Source organism: Lycorma delicatula, chromosome 7, assembly GCF_047948215.1.
Source record: "Lycorma delicatula isolate Av1 chromosome 7, ASM4794821v1, whole genome shotgun sequence".
Taxonomy (NCBI): domain Eukaryota; kingdom Metazoa; phylum Arthropoda; class Insecta; order Hemiptera; family Fulgoridae; genus Lycorma; species Lycorma delicatula.
Window position 1 is genome coordinate 47,052,465 of NC_134461.1, and position 16,798 is coordinate 47,069,262.

The 16,798-nt window shown below is 28.8% G+C and overlaps 1 protein-coding gene across 2 annotated transcripts in view; it reads right to left on the reverse strand.

Annotated features, from left to right (window-relative positions):
- Positions 1-2,795, reverse strand: part of cv-c (RhoGTPase activating protein) — a 1,097,329-nt gene extending 1,094,534 nt beyond the window's left edge. For both annotated transcript variants that reach the window (XM_075370603.1, XM_075370602.1), the window contains exon 1: positions 2,581-2,795. The gene's annotated coding sequence lies outside the window, so the exon portion shown is untranslated. The remainder of the gene's footprint in view (positions 1-2,580) is intronic.
- Between the last annotated feature and the right edge of the window lie 14,003 nt (positions 2,796-16,798).

A 16,798-nucleotide genomic window follows, 5' to 3' on the forward strand; every position in this document is an offset into this window, starting at 1 on the left:
ACTGCCTGTACTATCCTGGAAACGAAATAAATAATAAATTGTGTACATCCTCCATAAGCAAGCTAGGAAACCTTTGAATATATATATATATATATATATATATATATATATATATATATATATATATATATATATATATAAGTAGAAAATTCGTAAATATACAATGAAAGAAATTTTTAATTAACTAAATATCGCTATTATAATTTTTTATATCGGCACAACACCAACTTGAAAGTACGTTCAGAATAGCTGAACTATCTTCAAAACGTATTCAAAGAATTTATATAGAGTATATATTAGAATATAATAGAGTATATATAGAGTATATAATAGAAGTCTGAAAAAGAACAAAAAATTAAAAAAAAAAAATGGTAAATGTTGAAAACTTTGTTTAAAACGATTTAGAATTGATAAAATGTAATGAAGATATTAAACGATTTTTATAAAAAGATTCTGTTAAAAGTTAAAGGTAACCTTTTTCAATATAAGAAAATATTTAATTTAATTATTTAATATAAAAAAATGCTGTCCTATTAATTAATTATTTAACACAACAATTATATAATATACAACAAACTGTTTACTACTTGAATAATTCATAGAAAATAATTGGCAAAGGGAATACAGATAAAAATTAAAAATACAGTCAATAAATAATCATTTAAAATATTGATAAAATTTATAGTTGAATAATAAATACGGATCAATTAATATAATATTCTCTTAAAAATTAAGGTGAAATTGATAACGTACAAGAATAAATAATTACGATTTATTTACATACATATCAACACTTAAATACAGATGAGTCAGATTTTTCTAATTATTTAGTCTAACTTCAGTATAATATTATTTAATAAAAACAAACGTTCAAAACAACAATCTGTTTATTATATTATTTTTTTTTAATATTCAGACTGATCCTAACGACAAAAAAACTAGCTAACACGAATCAAGCTTCTGATAATGTATGACATATGTTTAAACACGTTGACCTTGAAGAGAAGCTTATGGTATACTCGGTGTTTATATCATAATACAAAAATAAACATGTAAATTTTAATAATCTTTTGCTTTTATTTATAAAATAACCTGTAATTTATAATTATTTATCATCAAAATTTTTCGTCGTTTTTTCACATAATCTACGATAACATTTTAAGCAATATAAAACCAGTTCGTTTTAGCGTAAGTTAATCAAAAATAGACTACAGATTAATGGTAAATTCTTAAACTGGTTATACCTTTGAGACAAACAATTAAATAAATTCATAGACTTTGTTAACTGGAGAATGAAAATAAGTTAAAATAAAAAGTTAAGTTTAATTTTCTTTTTAAATTAAGTCAATGGTTTTTTCGTAAAATAAAAAAGGCTTTTGCAGGCTTCTAACTACTTTTTTCGAATTAATTTATCCCTTTTATAATTTGTAAATTGCACATAAATTCAATAATTTATATATTTCATAAAATTCTAATTATTTTGAAGTATTAAGCGTTATCTATTTGAAAAAAGTTGTTCGCTCATTTTAAAACAATATTTTGAAAAAACTGTATATCTCGATTTTGGTTTTCAAATTATAAAATTCGTAGACTTCCGTTTTCAAAATACTTTGAATGTAACAAAAACAATTTTATTTAGCACGGCCGGATGGTATATACAATATAAAAATACATAAATTATAATTCCGCTTACCAACCAATGTAATTAATTATGTTCTAGCGCTTTCGGAAGTTATTTTTCCATCTTCAGGAACATCTGATAAACTTGCATATACGTACTTCACATATTAATTTGATGTAGATTAAAATAAAATTTCCATAAATATAACAATCGATCGTCATCTTTTATAAAATAAGTCATACACGTCTAGTCTAGTCGGAAAAGCGTCTTTGATAACAACAGAGACGCTTTTATCGACTCGAGGTACAAATGCTAGAACATAATTAATTATATTGGTTGGTAAGAGTAATTATAATTTATATATTTTTATTTTGTAACAAAAACTGATTATTTTTTTCGGACGAAATATTCCGCTTAATTTAACGAGCGAATGCTTACAATATTTTTCCGCAAATGTGATATTCCAAATAAAATAAAAAATAAATGCTATAATTACGGATAAAGTAATGGATAAACAAAATTTGTTGTTAAAAGTGAATTTGAACAATATCACTAGTTTGGTGGTCTTCACATAACAGTTAATTTTCCAGTTAAAATATAATTCATTAACAATATCCTACATGTAACACAAGTAAGTAAAAAATTTTGTAATCAATATCGACCAGATTTTCCGAGAAAAACGAAAAATAAACCGGTAAATATCAACACAGTATAAAAACCGCTCAAGTTTATTATCAAAATAAAATAACTTAAAAATGAAGTGTCATGTTTTCGTTTGCATTAGTCGTATCATATATATAAGAATAAAATAGATAATGCAACGTTGTTTTGTTTTCATGTTGTTTTTATTATGTATAAATGCAACTTGCACTGAGTACTTAACATAATAATACATACTTACTAAATGAAAATAAAAATACGTAATTTAATTACTTATGATAAAACTAAATAATAATTACCGATCCAAAACGATTATAGTAGTTGAAGTTTTAAGTTAAAAATTAAACACTGAAAATTAATCCTGTAGGTTATAATACAAAAATTAAAGATAAACAAAACATTTAATTACAAAAAAATATATATATGTATAAAACGACGAGACACAAAACTAAGACACAGCACAGAGCACAAGGCACTAACAAGTTCGACGCGCGACTATCAACTAACCGAACACCACGCGATACAACGACGAACTAAAGCCAAATGCTGTTCTACGCGCGCACGTTGCCCACTAATGACGTCACACAACTTGTTGCCTTATCCCCACTACTCATATAACACTCAACGATAAACTATAAGATGCCTACAATCAGACACCTACTGTGTTTATTAAAAACAAAATAATTTTGCAAAAAAATTAAGTATTGTTTTAACTATTAATCCAATAACATTTTTTAACGGATAACTGAACTTTAATATACTTTTTTAAATTATTTTGTAGATATTAAATAAACAAAATCCAATATTTTTCGTTCAATAAAAATTAATTTTGCGTTTCATACTAAAAGAAAAAAAAAATACGAGTTACTTCGAAAGCGGACACATTCCTAAATTTTTATCTTCTGTATTACTAATATCTTTCTGTAAATTGTTTATGGGTTAAGTAATAATATACAATATTAGATTGCTTGTCGTTGGAGTAATTATATTTCTATCTGTCCATCGTAGTTATATCGCTGCCAGTGTACGGGTCAGTTCCGTTCAATTATTCAATCGTCTTCTGCGTTTGTTGTGTTTTTCACTATTTGATATTTTAATCCGACACGGATTTGATTGATTTAATCCGTGAGGTACCAGATAAACAACACGCTGCTCGTGTTTTACAAACCAAAGAGATTTTAATTAATCCTACATTTTTCGTAAAGGATCATGAAATACCCCCTTTCGGCAAGCGACAGTGAAGATAAATGGCGTTGTTTAAAGATGAGTTATCGCAATTCTCCTTCTTTAAAGAGCGATGGCTGGATTCCAAACAAACTGAAATTTAAATTTTTTATTACCCGTACGCATGTGGTAGGGAATATACCAGTTTTAAGTTTTATAATGAAGAATTTGTAGGGATAGTGCCGCTGTAATTGTGGAAATTTTTTGTAAGGGAATCAGTGACGGGTCGTAGCTAAAATTAATGGCGATGCTTCTCCAGAATTTTTTTTTCTGGGCCTTTTCAAGACCGTGGTTAAATTTTTCTGTAAAATAAAAGAACGGAAAAAATGAAACAAATAGAATAGCTGGAAACAGGATAATAATCTAACTCAACATTTATCACATTCAAGAATATGGTACACGGTTTTTAAGTACATTGTGCTTAATTCAGTTTAACCGAATAAATAATAAAATGTCAATACAGATAATATTTTATAGCATTATTAGATAATAACTTAATAAATGTCCGCTTTAAAACAATATAGTACTGTGATGCTAAATTTAAATTTCTATGTACACAAAAACATAGAAATTTTTCCCCTTCCAGCGTGTTTTTGGACAGATTTGACATACAAACAGCTCTTGCTTTTCGCCATCTTTCGATCACTACTGAAAAAAACAGCTAAACCACTTTCATATTCCTTCCACCACTAAACTAGAAAAAGGAACGAACAAGGAACGTTCCATACACACGTGGAGTAAAAAAAACGACTTTCCACCGGCACGCCAGGGTCTGCACTGCAGGAGCGACAATGATCTCTCTTCCTCTCGTGCAGCTTCCTATGTGCGCATGTGCTCAACAGCCAAACACCACGCCGCCGGAACTATGAAGCGTACAGTTCCATACAAAGATTTTTGTATCCTTTTCATAATCTGAGGGATGGCTACTGACATTAAGCTTAAGGATTATATATTTTACAAGTATAAATAAAAAAGGACTCACTATATTAAATGTTATCGATAATATCAAGTGGAAATAGGGGGTGCTGCAGTTCCACAGTGCCTATACGCGAGCCGCCACTGAAGGGAAGTCTGTGCGGACATGTTACCTAGTAATAATAGACGGGTATGATCTAAACGTGGAAACTGACGAATCCGTTTTTTCAAGACGAAAATACAATGCAGGAAAGACTCAGTAGCGGGTGTTTGTAAAAATTTGTAGAGAAACAAAAAAAATCTTTTGTACATACAATTCCCGAACAAACGAAAGACAATATGTGTTATAAAGAATTGTATTAGATGTGAGACGAACATTATTTCTGATTGTTGGCGATGTTACGATGATATACCTAATCAACAAGGTTATAATTTTACACATAAAACTGTTAATCACTCGGTTAACTTTCGAGATCCATTTACCACGCAGATAAGTGGAGAATTTACGGTAATAGGGAAAATACGGTATCCCCAGATCATACATCGAGATCTATGTATCCTAGTTAAGCGAATTCATGTGCTGCCAACGTAACAGTGACAAGTATCCTTTCGATCAATTTTTGTGGGATACTGTCTTATTTTGGCCACCACTACTGGGAATGTAAATAAGACTTAGATTTTACTAATAAAATAGCAATTTGGGAGATAAGTACCTTTCGAAATAAGATCCAAAGAAATTTTATTATGTTGGTTTTTATTACAGTTAGTCAAGGATCGCGCAGGAACAATAAACAGATTATTTTAAGAAACTTATACGTAGAACTTATTCTGATTGTAGCTACTTAAAATATTTTCAACGGAGCTCAGTTTTTTTTAGCTTACGAATAAATTATTTGATAAAACCTTTTACCTACAAGGTTTTCGATAGTTTTGTTGATTTTTTTTTTTAATCATAGCTTCGAATCAATTTTGGCAGAAATGATATTTAGTATTTATTCACTGACGCTCCTTTCCATTGAAAAAAGTTTTAATATAAAAAATAAGAGAATAAAATGTTTCTTCCCCAACATTATCCCCGAGTAGAAATTGAATTAAAAAAGTTTACAAAGATCTTTTGGAAGCGAATTTAAGTTTATTTAGGAAATTAATTACATTTTTGAATTATTTTATAAATATATATCATTTCATTACGAGCAGGATTATGTATTTTTTATGTGTTTGGTAATAATAAGAATACTGGACTAAAATTTTCGGACTAAAGTTTTCTGTTAAAAATTAATCTGTTTTGTTGTTAATAAAAGTCGACATGTTTAAAATTTTATTTGTTTTCTGTTGACATTATTTACATCAATATTCCTATAAATTCTCTACAATTTATGTTTAAAAAATGTATGATTTATTGCCAATTTAACAACTTTATTGTACGTCAAACGTAAAAAAAACGTGTTTTTTACCCTATTTTTGGCGTTTTACATGGAATATCTTAGAAACTAAGAGAGATACAATTCTGGGAACTCTTTTTTTCGATTTCCCAGTTCAATAACCATAAGAAACAATTGAATTTGCCCCTTAATTGATCTTCCCAGAATTTCAGAAAGCCTTAATTTACCCAGAGGAACTGAAACTCGGGCGAAATCTTTCACTCTGTATAACTCGCTAACGAAGCGTTTTCGGACCTATGTTTATATGAACTTTTTTCTTATTTTTAGCCTCTATAATGAGTTGTCAAAGTATTGCCTTATTTTCCTGAATCATTCTGTATTAATATAAAATAATATTATATAGTAAACATTTATAGTGACATGAAACATGTTGGCGGCAGTAAAGGCATCTGACCAACACAGTCCGCCAAGCTTTCAAAAGTTGTGAAAATTACACAAGAAGGCAGTAATCAACTTCTTTTTATATAAAAAAAGAGTACCAATAGTTTGTTTTATGGACATTGTTAACGAGATACGAGTAAAAGAATCGTTTTCAATCTATTTAGAAAATTAAAAAACTATTTCTGTCTGTCTGTTATTAGTGAGTTAAAAATGGTTTAACATAATTTTTGATAAATTTACAGGATATCTTTATTTTAATTATTTTTTTAGGGACTTCTCCCCTCTCAAAAAAAGAATTTTTTTTTAAATATTTTCTAGTTTATTCGTACATTAAAGAGAAATGTGCACGGAAATAGATTAAAGAAATCATAATCTTTTCATAAAGATACAACGAAATTAACAACTCTCGAAACGTTGTTAATTCATGGTATTTAGCATTCCTTTTCTACGAAATTTTGTTTTCTTAAAATCTTTTTTATTAATATTTTTAATAAAACAGTTAAACAGTTAAAGTTCGGCAATACAGCATTACTGTTAATGAGGAAATATTTTTACGGTTATTTTCCGAAGTAAATTGTTAAAATCTAACTTTTAGTCTTTTCCTGTTAACCAGGACCATATTACAAATATATTTCGTCAAAATTAAATACCTCAGTGACCGGGAATATACTGAAGGAATACCGATTGGACGATTTGCAAGTGATATGGTTACACTTACACTTATACGAGGCGAGTAATTTCACAACTTCTCAGATTTCCGCGGCTTCAAATTCCGTATTAAGTACCTGGTTATAAAACTCACTACCCGAACAGTGCACTGCATCCTAGATTAGGACATTTTATAACTGACAAATTGCAAATGGTTTACTTAAATTAAATAAATAAATACTAATGTAGGCAATTTTTAAAAATACGAAAATACTAATAAAAAAATGAACTTAAATTTGTTTAATACTAATTTATAAAAATACAAATGATATATTAAGTAGATACAATTTTACTTATAAAATTTAAGATACCTATCTCCGTGGCGGAATGGTCACGTCTTAGCCTTTTATCCAGAGGTCCCGGGTTACAATCCCGATAAGGCATGATAAATTTCGTACGCTACAAAATTCTATTAGGCTAAATGACCAAAGCAGAAGAAGCCCGTTATCTCATAAAAAAATGTAATATTTAAATTTAAGTCATACCTTTAAAAATATTGTTTACTAGCAGACTCGGCAATGCTTCGCTATTGCTAGATCTGAGTGTGTGTGTGTATATATATATATATATATATATATATATATATAGATTAAATTAACAAAGTTGAAACTTTAATAAAACGAAATTAACATTACGAAACCTCACAAAATTTAACCTTTACCTTTTACCCTTACACACTTTTACCCTTTCCCCTTTTCACCATTTTCCTTTTCACATTTTTTATTTTACCATATTCCCATTCCCTTTAACTTTCCTCTTTCCTTCCCCCGTTTATATTTCCCTTATTTCCGTTTCCTCCTTCCTATTCCCTTTTACCTTTTATTTTTTCTCCTTTCCCCTTTTCATTTCCTTTTTCCCTTTTCCCTTTTTTTCTTTTTTTTCCATTTTCCCCTTCTTCCCTTTTTATCTTTTTCGATCTTTCCCTTTTCCGATTTTTACCTTTCTCTCTTTTCTCCACGCGTAAATCGGCCCAGTAGTTTTTTAGTCAATAGCGGACACACATATCGGAAACATTGAAATGGAATCATAAAATATATAGCGTGTGTTGCTTTTACGTCCAACAGATAGCGCTGTTTTAAAAAAAAGCGCGTTTCTATCTATCACAGGTGTGACATCTTAGGTATATAAATAGTCGGTATATAAAAACAAACGCGTATTCGAATGCAACGTTGGGTCAAAATTTCAAAGCAATCGGTGAAGAACTTTCGGAGATTTAAGATTTTGAACAAATGAACATTTACATTTTTATCTATATACATTAAGATACCCCAAACATACTGGAGTCTACTCATTCCATGATATTTACTTATTTTGTTTTTTAAAAAGTATTTTCTACATCTGATTATAGGATCCTTAATTCTAACAGGTTTGTTCATACTGTTCAATTTGACGTAAGTATCTGATGAAAATTCTAAAAAAAATTAGACTTTCCCGTCTAAATAGCGATGAAGCAGAGGTATAGCTCAAGAAAGAAAATTATTGTAATCGGTTCAATTTGGACATATGCGGTTTTCACCGGATCCTAACGTTTTGATCCCTGAAACCCAAAAAACCGGATGGAAATTTTCCAGATGTTAATTTTCGTATGTACGTGTGTGTGTTCGTTGTTGATGTCTAAATCACCTTATATCTTCAGAACTTCTGTACCGATTTTATCCAAATTTGGACAGATTACTTCTATATATGGGGTATTGATGCCATAAAATTTTCAACTTAAAATATCAAGGGGATGAGGATGTAGAGCAAGATCACTTTAAGTACCTCGAAATTTCGCCTAATTAAGGTCTTATTTTTTTCTTGGAGCCCATTTGTTAACAATAGAAAAATTACAATATTTGCAGAAAAAGTTTGCAAAATCGCAAAAATTGCTCTTAACTAGTGGGTAAGAGGGCATACTGCGTCAATAGTACCCCCTGTAACCACAAGGAGCTCTAGTATCGCAGTCCGCTATCTTGGAATTTTCCTTTTTCCCTTTTCTCTCGTCTTGGACCTGGAAATTTAAATTCCACAGGGTTGGCAACCAAAATATTTTTTTTTAAATTTAAATGTTAATTATTAATTTAATTTTATTTAGTTAATATTTCAAAGGTTGGTAGCACTGACCAACAGCTGTTGTAGTCGTCTGCTATGTTGTGACGTCACGGATGAGCGATGGAATTAAATAAATGAATAATATTTAAAGTGTAAAAAAGTAACTCTGTCTGTCTGGGTCGAACTCGATGGCCCGGTTTACCTGGTACCTGGTACGTTAAGCTTCGCAGCTACACTAGTCTGCCGACCGTAGAAGCGAAATTTGTTTTATGTAAGTTGTGAAATAACAACTAGTGCCGACCGTCGCCGCTAGTACCGCCACAACCACGTGAATTAAATACGGTTTGCGCGCGCGCTTACATTAGAATCATTGAATTTAAAAAAATATATATATATATATATATATATATATATATATATATATATATATATATTTAAATAAAATGATACAAATAATTTAAATTAAGTTGTATTAAGCCGTGCATAAAAAAAACTCACAGATGTAGGAGTTTTCATTGTAGCATAATATTTCGGCTTCCTTTCCGCGTTCTTTTCGAAGTCCTTTTTCCCGGAATACGGCTTAGCCGCGTGACGAGGAAAAGTCTTACAACTATTAACAATTTTTTTTTCATTATTTTTTCTTTCATTCTACATGTTTACTTATTTTCTCCACTTTCCTTCATGCCACTGTAATTCATGCATCCTTTGATCTTTGTTTAATTATAATACATTATTTTTTGCCAACAGGATAGCCAGACACATTTTAATTTTGAATTCGGACGATTGCCTCTACATTATCGTTTAAATAAATTTATATTTATATTATTATCATAATATAAATTATAATTTATAATAAAATTATTTTAATTATAAATAATTTATTATTCACATACCTCACGTATATTTAATTATTTATATTGATTTTTTCTTCGCATTTTTAAATTGGACTTTATATATATTAGTACACATATTTACATAATGCTCTACGAAATTACAATTTTATTGGTAATATTGACTGATTAACATTTCATTGTTTTATTAGTGTCAGAGTCAAGTAGCGTAGAGGCTTACGATATTTATTTTTTTCTCCAACGGAAGTATTACGATTTAAAGTATAGCGGAACCAGTTATATTTTAATAATATCGATTCCTACATACCTGTCTTCCATTTAACATTCTACTTTTGGGTTCTAATTAAAAGCACATCGTGATCTGGAGATTTAATGATGTAATTAACTATAGATAGGTTCACTCAATACATAATTAAGAAGGACGTAGCCCCTCCTCTTGCGCCTACGAGCTCCTGTTTATGAAAGTGAAACGATGTTCAGAGAATTCTAGGCTATAATTTGGAGCAATTAATCGTTCATTCGTGGTCAATGAATTTAAAGTGGACTGTGATCGATGGGTTTTTGGACCTATATTTTAAAGATGGTTTTTCTGGTGAATCGCTTTACAACTACGTTTTATTTTTAACTTATTTTTAACTTTTTTTAATGTTTTATTTCTAACTTCGTGATTGTTTTGAAAATACTTATGTGTTTTTTGTGGTTTTAGTAAAATTGGATTATGATTGAATCTATGGAATATATTATTTTTTCTTATGTTAGTTAATTTTGATTTTTCACCCTCTTAAAAAAAAAAAAAAAAATTGCAGTTTATTTATTTTATAAATGAACATTTACATTTCTGTAAAGAATAATTATCTTTAAAAATATTAATTTATTACACAAATTCCTAATAAGGAAAAATTTTATACTAAAACTTTTTTTTAAAGGTTTTTAATTCCTATCACATATATTTTTTTATAATTTGCAAAAACAATAAATGATATTCTTATTTAGTAATTTTTTTTTTCATTTGAAAGCAAACATGTCAATCAGTAATTTAATAAAACAGTTTCATAGCTACAAAACTGAAAAACCTGTTTTTGAAAAAAATACTAAAGCAGAAAAATTTTTTAAACTTTCTTTAAATGTAAACAAAAAAAAAAAAAATTGATACGTTTACAAGTAATAGATATTCAAAATCCATATAAGGATATAATTCAGTCTACTTAAATGATATGGAAAAATTTCACACAAAACATCAAAATAGAAAATTATATTAAAATAACAATTTAAAACTGAAAGTTAATAAAATTACAATTTATATATTTATTTGGTTATATTAACTGTAATGTATAAAAAATGCTAATATTTTATTTTTTTAAAGAAAATAAAAGTCACAATTCTATTAAAAAAATTAATCATCTTTGTAAAAACGGGTCGATAAAATTATATTAACTTAAAACAACATTTAAGCTTGATGATATATCGTCTCTGAAGCGAATCATGACTCATTTTCTAAGTGAAATTCAAAACTAGTTAATGGTCGAAAGATACTTTATGTTGATCAGAACATCAGTATTAAAAGATACTATTTCATTGTTGAAGATCAAATAACAATAAGGAATGGTTAGATTAGGTAAGAAAAAGACCAGACTGTAAGGAGTAAAAACTTGGATTTTAAAAATTGAAAATTGAATTTTCTGTTTACAAACTAAAATTTCTTTTTTAGTAAAAAAAATCAATACAAGAATCTTTTCTTGTATATATTAGGAAATCATTTTACCAATCAAATTCTAAATTGAATATTAAAAATACAAAATTATAATAGTTAAAAACAAGAAATTTCAAATAAATTAAATCATAATATCAGCCCACTTTACAAACAAAGAGGTATGCTGAATGTTTATTGAAATAAATTGGAAAATGGTCAAAACCATTTAGTTCAGTTAACTTAAATATTTTCTAGGAAGGAGATGAAAAGTTTTGGTTAAATTTTATTTTGTAGAAGTACTAAAGAGTAAGGGCTATCAAAAAATTAAGATGTTTATTCTAAATGCAATGGATAACTCGCGAGATAGAGTTAAATTAAATTAGATTTTAAAAAAAATTATCTTTCTTTATCACAGACCACTGGAGGGGGTTGGAAATAACATTTTTATAGCGGTTTGAAGACGTAATAACGTAGAAAAGATATATGCAGAAAACTTCCATTAACTTCTTTTCTAAAGCAAGATATAGCAAAAAAATAAAACTATATAGTCATTTTTTTGGGAGGGGGTGAATATTAAATAAATATTTTTGTTAATTTGTGATTTGATAAAAAAAAAACTTCACATTTTGTAAGAAAAATCTTTAAAAAAATTTTCTTACTCGGGCTAAAGGCCCCAATAAAGATTTAAATTTTTATTTCAGCCAGAACACCCTCACTCTTTTTCAAATTTTTGTAAAAATTTGAAAACATTCTTCCTCCCCTCGAAAGTTTGAAGAAAATCGGTCCACAGGGTTTAGAGTTATAAGATCAAATACAGGCAAATATACATACATACAAAAAATATACATACTTGTAACAAAAAATAATTATTTTGGATTTGGGAGCATTGTAAGAAAAGGTTTTTTTGTAAATTATTTACAATTTATTTAAATTTACTTTTATTGTTAATCTTTTTTTTAATGTCTCCTTAAGGTACAAAGGTTAAAAAAGATAATTTTTTAATATTCTTTTTTACCAATCTATATACACTCCCGTTATAGCTATAGCAGCACACATCGCTATAGCCAAAAAAATAAAAACTTTACTTAATATCTAGAAATAGTTACTCATTTCTGTAGTTAGAAGAAAACTCACAAAAAGATCAGTAACGAAGCAATTGAAAGTGTTCTTTTTAATTTTCCTTTACTCATTATATTAATTCTTTATCGATAAGAATCTATCAATTCAAAATATTAAAGAATATTTACAGATAATATTTCTGACATGTACTTTATAATATCTTGCATAATTGCATCGTGTAGTTAACGTTAGTGATGCTAATAATTGTAAAGTGTGATAAATTATTAAAATGGCGCAGTGTTGCGACTTTTTCGAACATTTGAAATCCCAGTAAAATAATGTAAACTTTTTATATGTTATAGTCCTCACCTAACTTACAAGATGAAACAGAATGCAAGGATTAAGAAGCATTAGTATCCCGTATGTGTTGTAATATGCGGGCTGTCGTCATCTGCTGTTTTATGATTCTAGAGAAATTACTATGTTTACAAGTGGAATAATGATTATTCACAGGAAAACATGGAGGGATTGCGTTTCGGTCCTTGCTTTTAATTTTATTTTTGTGAACGATCGTGTGGCTGGAACTCGTTGGGGAGATTTAGTTAGAAGCTCACATATTTAGTAGTTAGTTAGATATTATTAGCAGGTTCTTTTTTCTATCAGATAATTTCCCGAAAATGTTATTATTAATTTTTTTTTTTTTTTTTTATTAGAATATTGGTTTCCATTACTGCTACTGTACTTTTTTTATCCATAATGATTTGAAACATGTGAGAAAAACAATTATACACGTCACAAAGTAACCTCACAAAACTACACAGAATAAATAGTAGGTGATATTTTACCAAAGAAAATCCCACTATTCTCTTCTTTTTTTAAATGAACAATCGTTGTTTTTAACCTGTATATGTAATTTTTTAACACCTCATTTTAACGGAACAATGTTTTTTCAATTCTATTTTGCTATAAAGATTATCGAAATAACTAGTAGATGGTAGCGATATTATTACTTACTTATAACTTCGGCGATATTATTACTTCCTTGTACGACGTAAAGGAAGTATTGTGATCGCGAGAAATTTCGGTTTTCTGATTTCAACGAAAATATCCATTTTGATTAGTTTCGGCGTGACGTCTGTACGTACGTCTGTATCACGTATAACTCAAAAACGATTAGCCGTAGAATATTGAAATTTTGGTTTTAGGACTGTTGTAGCATCTAATTGAGCACCTCCCCTTTTGATAGCAATCGACTGGGCCAAAAATGCCCCAAAACCGAAAGATTTTGGATTTATCTTAACTGCAGCAATTGAGAGTTTTTCAACGGTATGTCACAAGTGGTACTTATTTTCACTGGTTCCAGAGTTATAGCCAAATAAAACTTTAATTAATGAAATATTTGGATCTTACAAGGGGAAGGCACATCGGTTCAAAATCGACTTCATATCCTTTTTTATAACTTAAAAAAAAAATATCAGACGTTATTAATGAAATAAAATTTTATGTACTTTTCATTTTAAAAAAATGTGTATACGTAATTTAATAGGCGTACAAAGAATTCATGTAATATCAACATCAGATTTTTTTTTTCTTTTCCTGTAATTTTCAGATGTGAATTGGAATCATTTTAATATTTAATGTAGTATATTATAAAGTAAATCAATATTTTACAGACGAAGCAACATTCCATGTGAATGGATGTGTTAACCGTCACAATTCACGAATATGGGGCTCTGAAAACCCACACGCAATTATTGAGAAACAACGCGATTCGTCTAAAGTTAATGTTTGATGTGGCGTGATGAAAAATCGTGTAATAGGGCCTTTCTTCTTTGCTGAAAAAAGAATTAATGCAGTTGTGTATCTTGACATGTTAACCAATTATTGCTTTCCTCAGCCGGATGAACTCGAAAACATTCATCAACTTAATTTCCAACAAGATGGTGCTCCCCCGCACTTCAATGCATTGGTTACGAACGAAAAATTTGGAGATCAATGGATAGGCCGGCAAGGACCCGTACTTTAACCTCCAAGGAGTCCAGACCTGACATCTTGCGATTTTTTCTTGTGGGGGTACATCAAAAGCGTTGTTTATACATAAAAAATTCGCGACCTAAACCGCTTAAAAAACAGGATTAATGAAGCAATGACAACCATTAACGAAGAAATGGTAACTAATGTTTGGAGAGAAGTTGAGTATCGTTTGGACATTTGTCGAGCGACTAAGGGCGCACATATTGAAATTTATTAATTATGTAAAAAAATGTTTGAGACGACAAATTTGAAAAATAAAAAACATAAACTGTAAGTAATTCTGTTTTAATTTAAACCATGTTCAAAACCGCACCATTTTTTTATGATAACTCTGTATAACACACCAAAGATTTATTTACTAATACCAAGAATAAAACACAATGAACTTTAAGAATATCAACAGAAATAAAAACAAAATACCATCTCTTACTTTTCATTTAATATTAATTGTCTTAATTTTTCAAGTGACACTTCATCAAGAGGCTTGGTGAGCATGTCAGTCACTTGAAAATCCGATGGTACATAACATAATTTCATCATACACTCTCTCTTGAATAACCGTTTAGGCTGTTCGCAAGAATTACTAATTCGTATAGCAATCAAATTGTCTTTAAATAAACGTACATCTAAGTCACTTGAATTTTCCGTCATACCTAAATCAATTAAAATATTTCGAAACTAATAACCCTCACTGACACATTGACTGAGAGCTATGTGTATTCTGCCTCAGTGGAAGATAGAGCAACATAAGACTGTTTCTTTGAACACCAAGACATAGTACGATTAAAAATATTTTAATTCTGTCAGTTGTGTCACCACCTCAGTCAGCATCTACAAAACTTTGATAACAGTAGTAGTAGAATTTTTACAATTTCAAATCAAGAGCTCCTTTAATGTAATGTAACACTCTTTTTAGACATATTAATTAATCATTACTAGCACAACTTTGATATCTGCTTATAATACTAACACTTGCACACAAACGTGGTTTGCTGCTTAAAAAACTCTATTAATTTTCTATACTTATTTTTTATACTCAGCATTTTCTGATTTTTCTCTCAGCAAGTACTTATAATCAAATTTTATTATCCATTGGAGTACAGACAGTTTTACAATCAAACATTGAAACGTTTTAGTATATATTTTAGATAATTACTTTGATTCAAAATTATTACGCAATCTTTTCTACACCACGCTTCCATCGACGCTCGCTGGTTATCGATACTTAATACCATCGATCGATATAACCCAAAACAATATAAGTATAGTTACCAACATTTCGATTGTATCACAACATTATTAAACAATGTTTTAATCTACTAATTAAATGGAATTTAACAATGAATTAATTCAAACCTTTTTTGAATAACAGGTTACTAAAGTTCAATGAACTTGGTGAAAAATCTGATTATGATTATGATGATGATCTGCTTATTATTCTTCTACTGTTAAAAGACCACTGCATGGTGCCATACTAGAATCAGCGGGAAACATGTCCTCTTGAATTCTTAACAAATTACAATAAATGAATATGCGGTTCCAGAATAAAAAAGGGCCTTTACTCAAATAAAGACAACTTTAATATGTCATCTAAAATATTTTAATGGAGGAATTTTGTATAGAATAAGGTATTTTTTACGTGTTTTATTTTATATTAAGATATAATTTTATCTTTTTTACATATTATTAAGTATTTAACGAAATTATAAACGTTATTAACCATAAAACAATATAAGGATCGTTCATGTTTTTTTTTTTTTTTTTAATTAAGGAAAAATATAAGCCATAATTTAAAATAAGGTCGGTTAGTCTCCGAATATGAATCTCCCATCCAAAACGTTGTTACGAAAGTATTTTTTTTGCGAAATTTGCACTTTTATTATGCCTAAGAAAAATTCTTTAAAAAATCAGTTAAAAATATTGAATAAATAAAAAGATTGGATTTTTTGAGAAGGGGGAATTTTGGGCAGATTAAGAAAAAAAGATAAGCATGAATGCATGTTCTTAGCTTAATATAAAGCTGGGTTATATTTGAAAACTTTTGAGAAAATTGAACCCCAAAAAACTGTACCTACGTGTAAGTACAGTACTCTTTCCTTTTTTTCGGTCACTGGATCATGAAAAGTTGAGAAATAATCATACCCCATTTTTTCACTGATTACCGTACCTTCTTTTTTGCAGT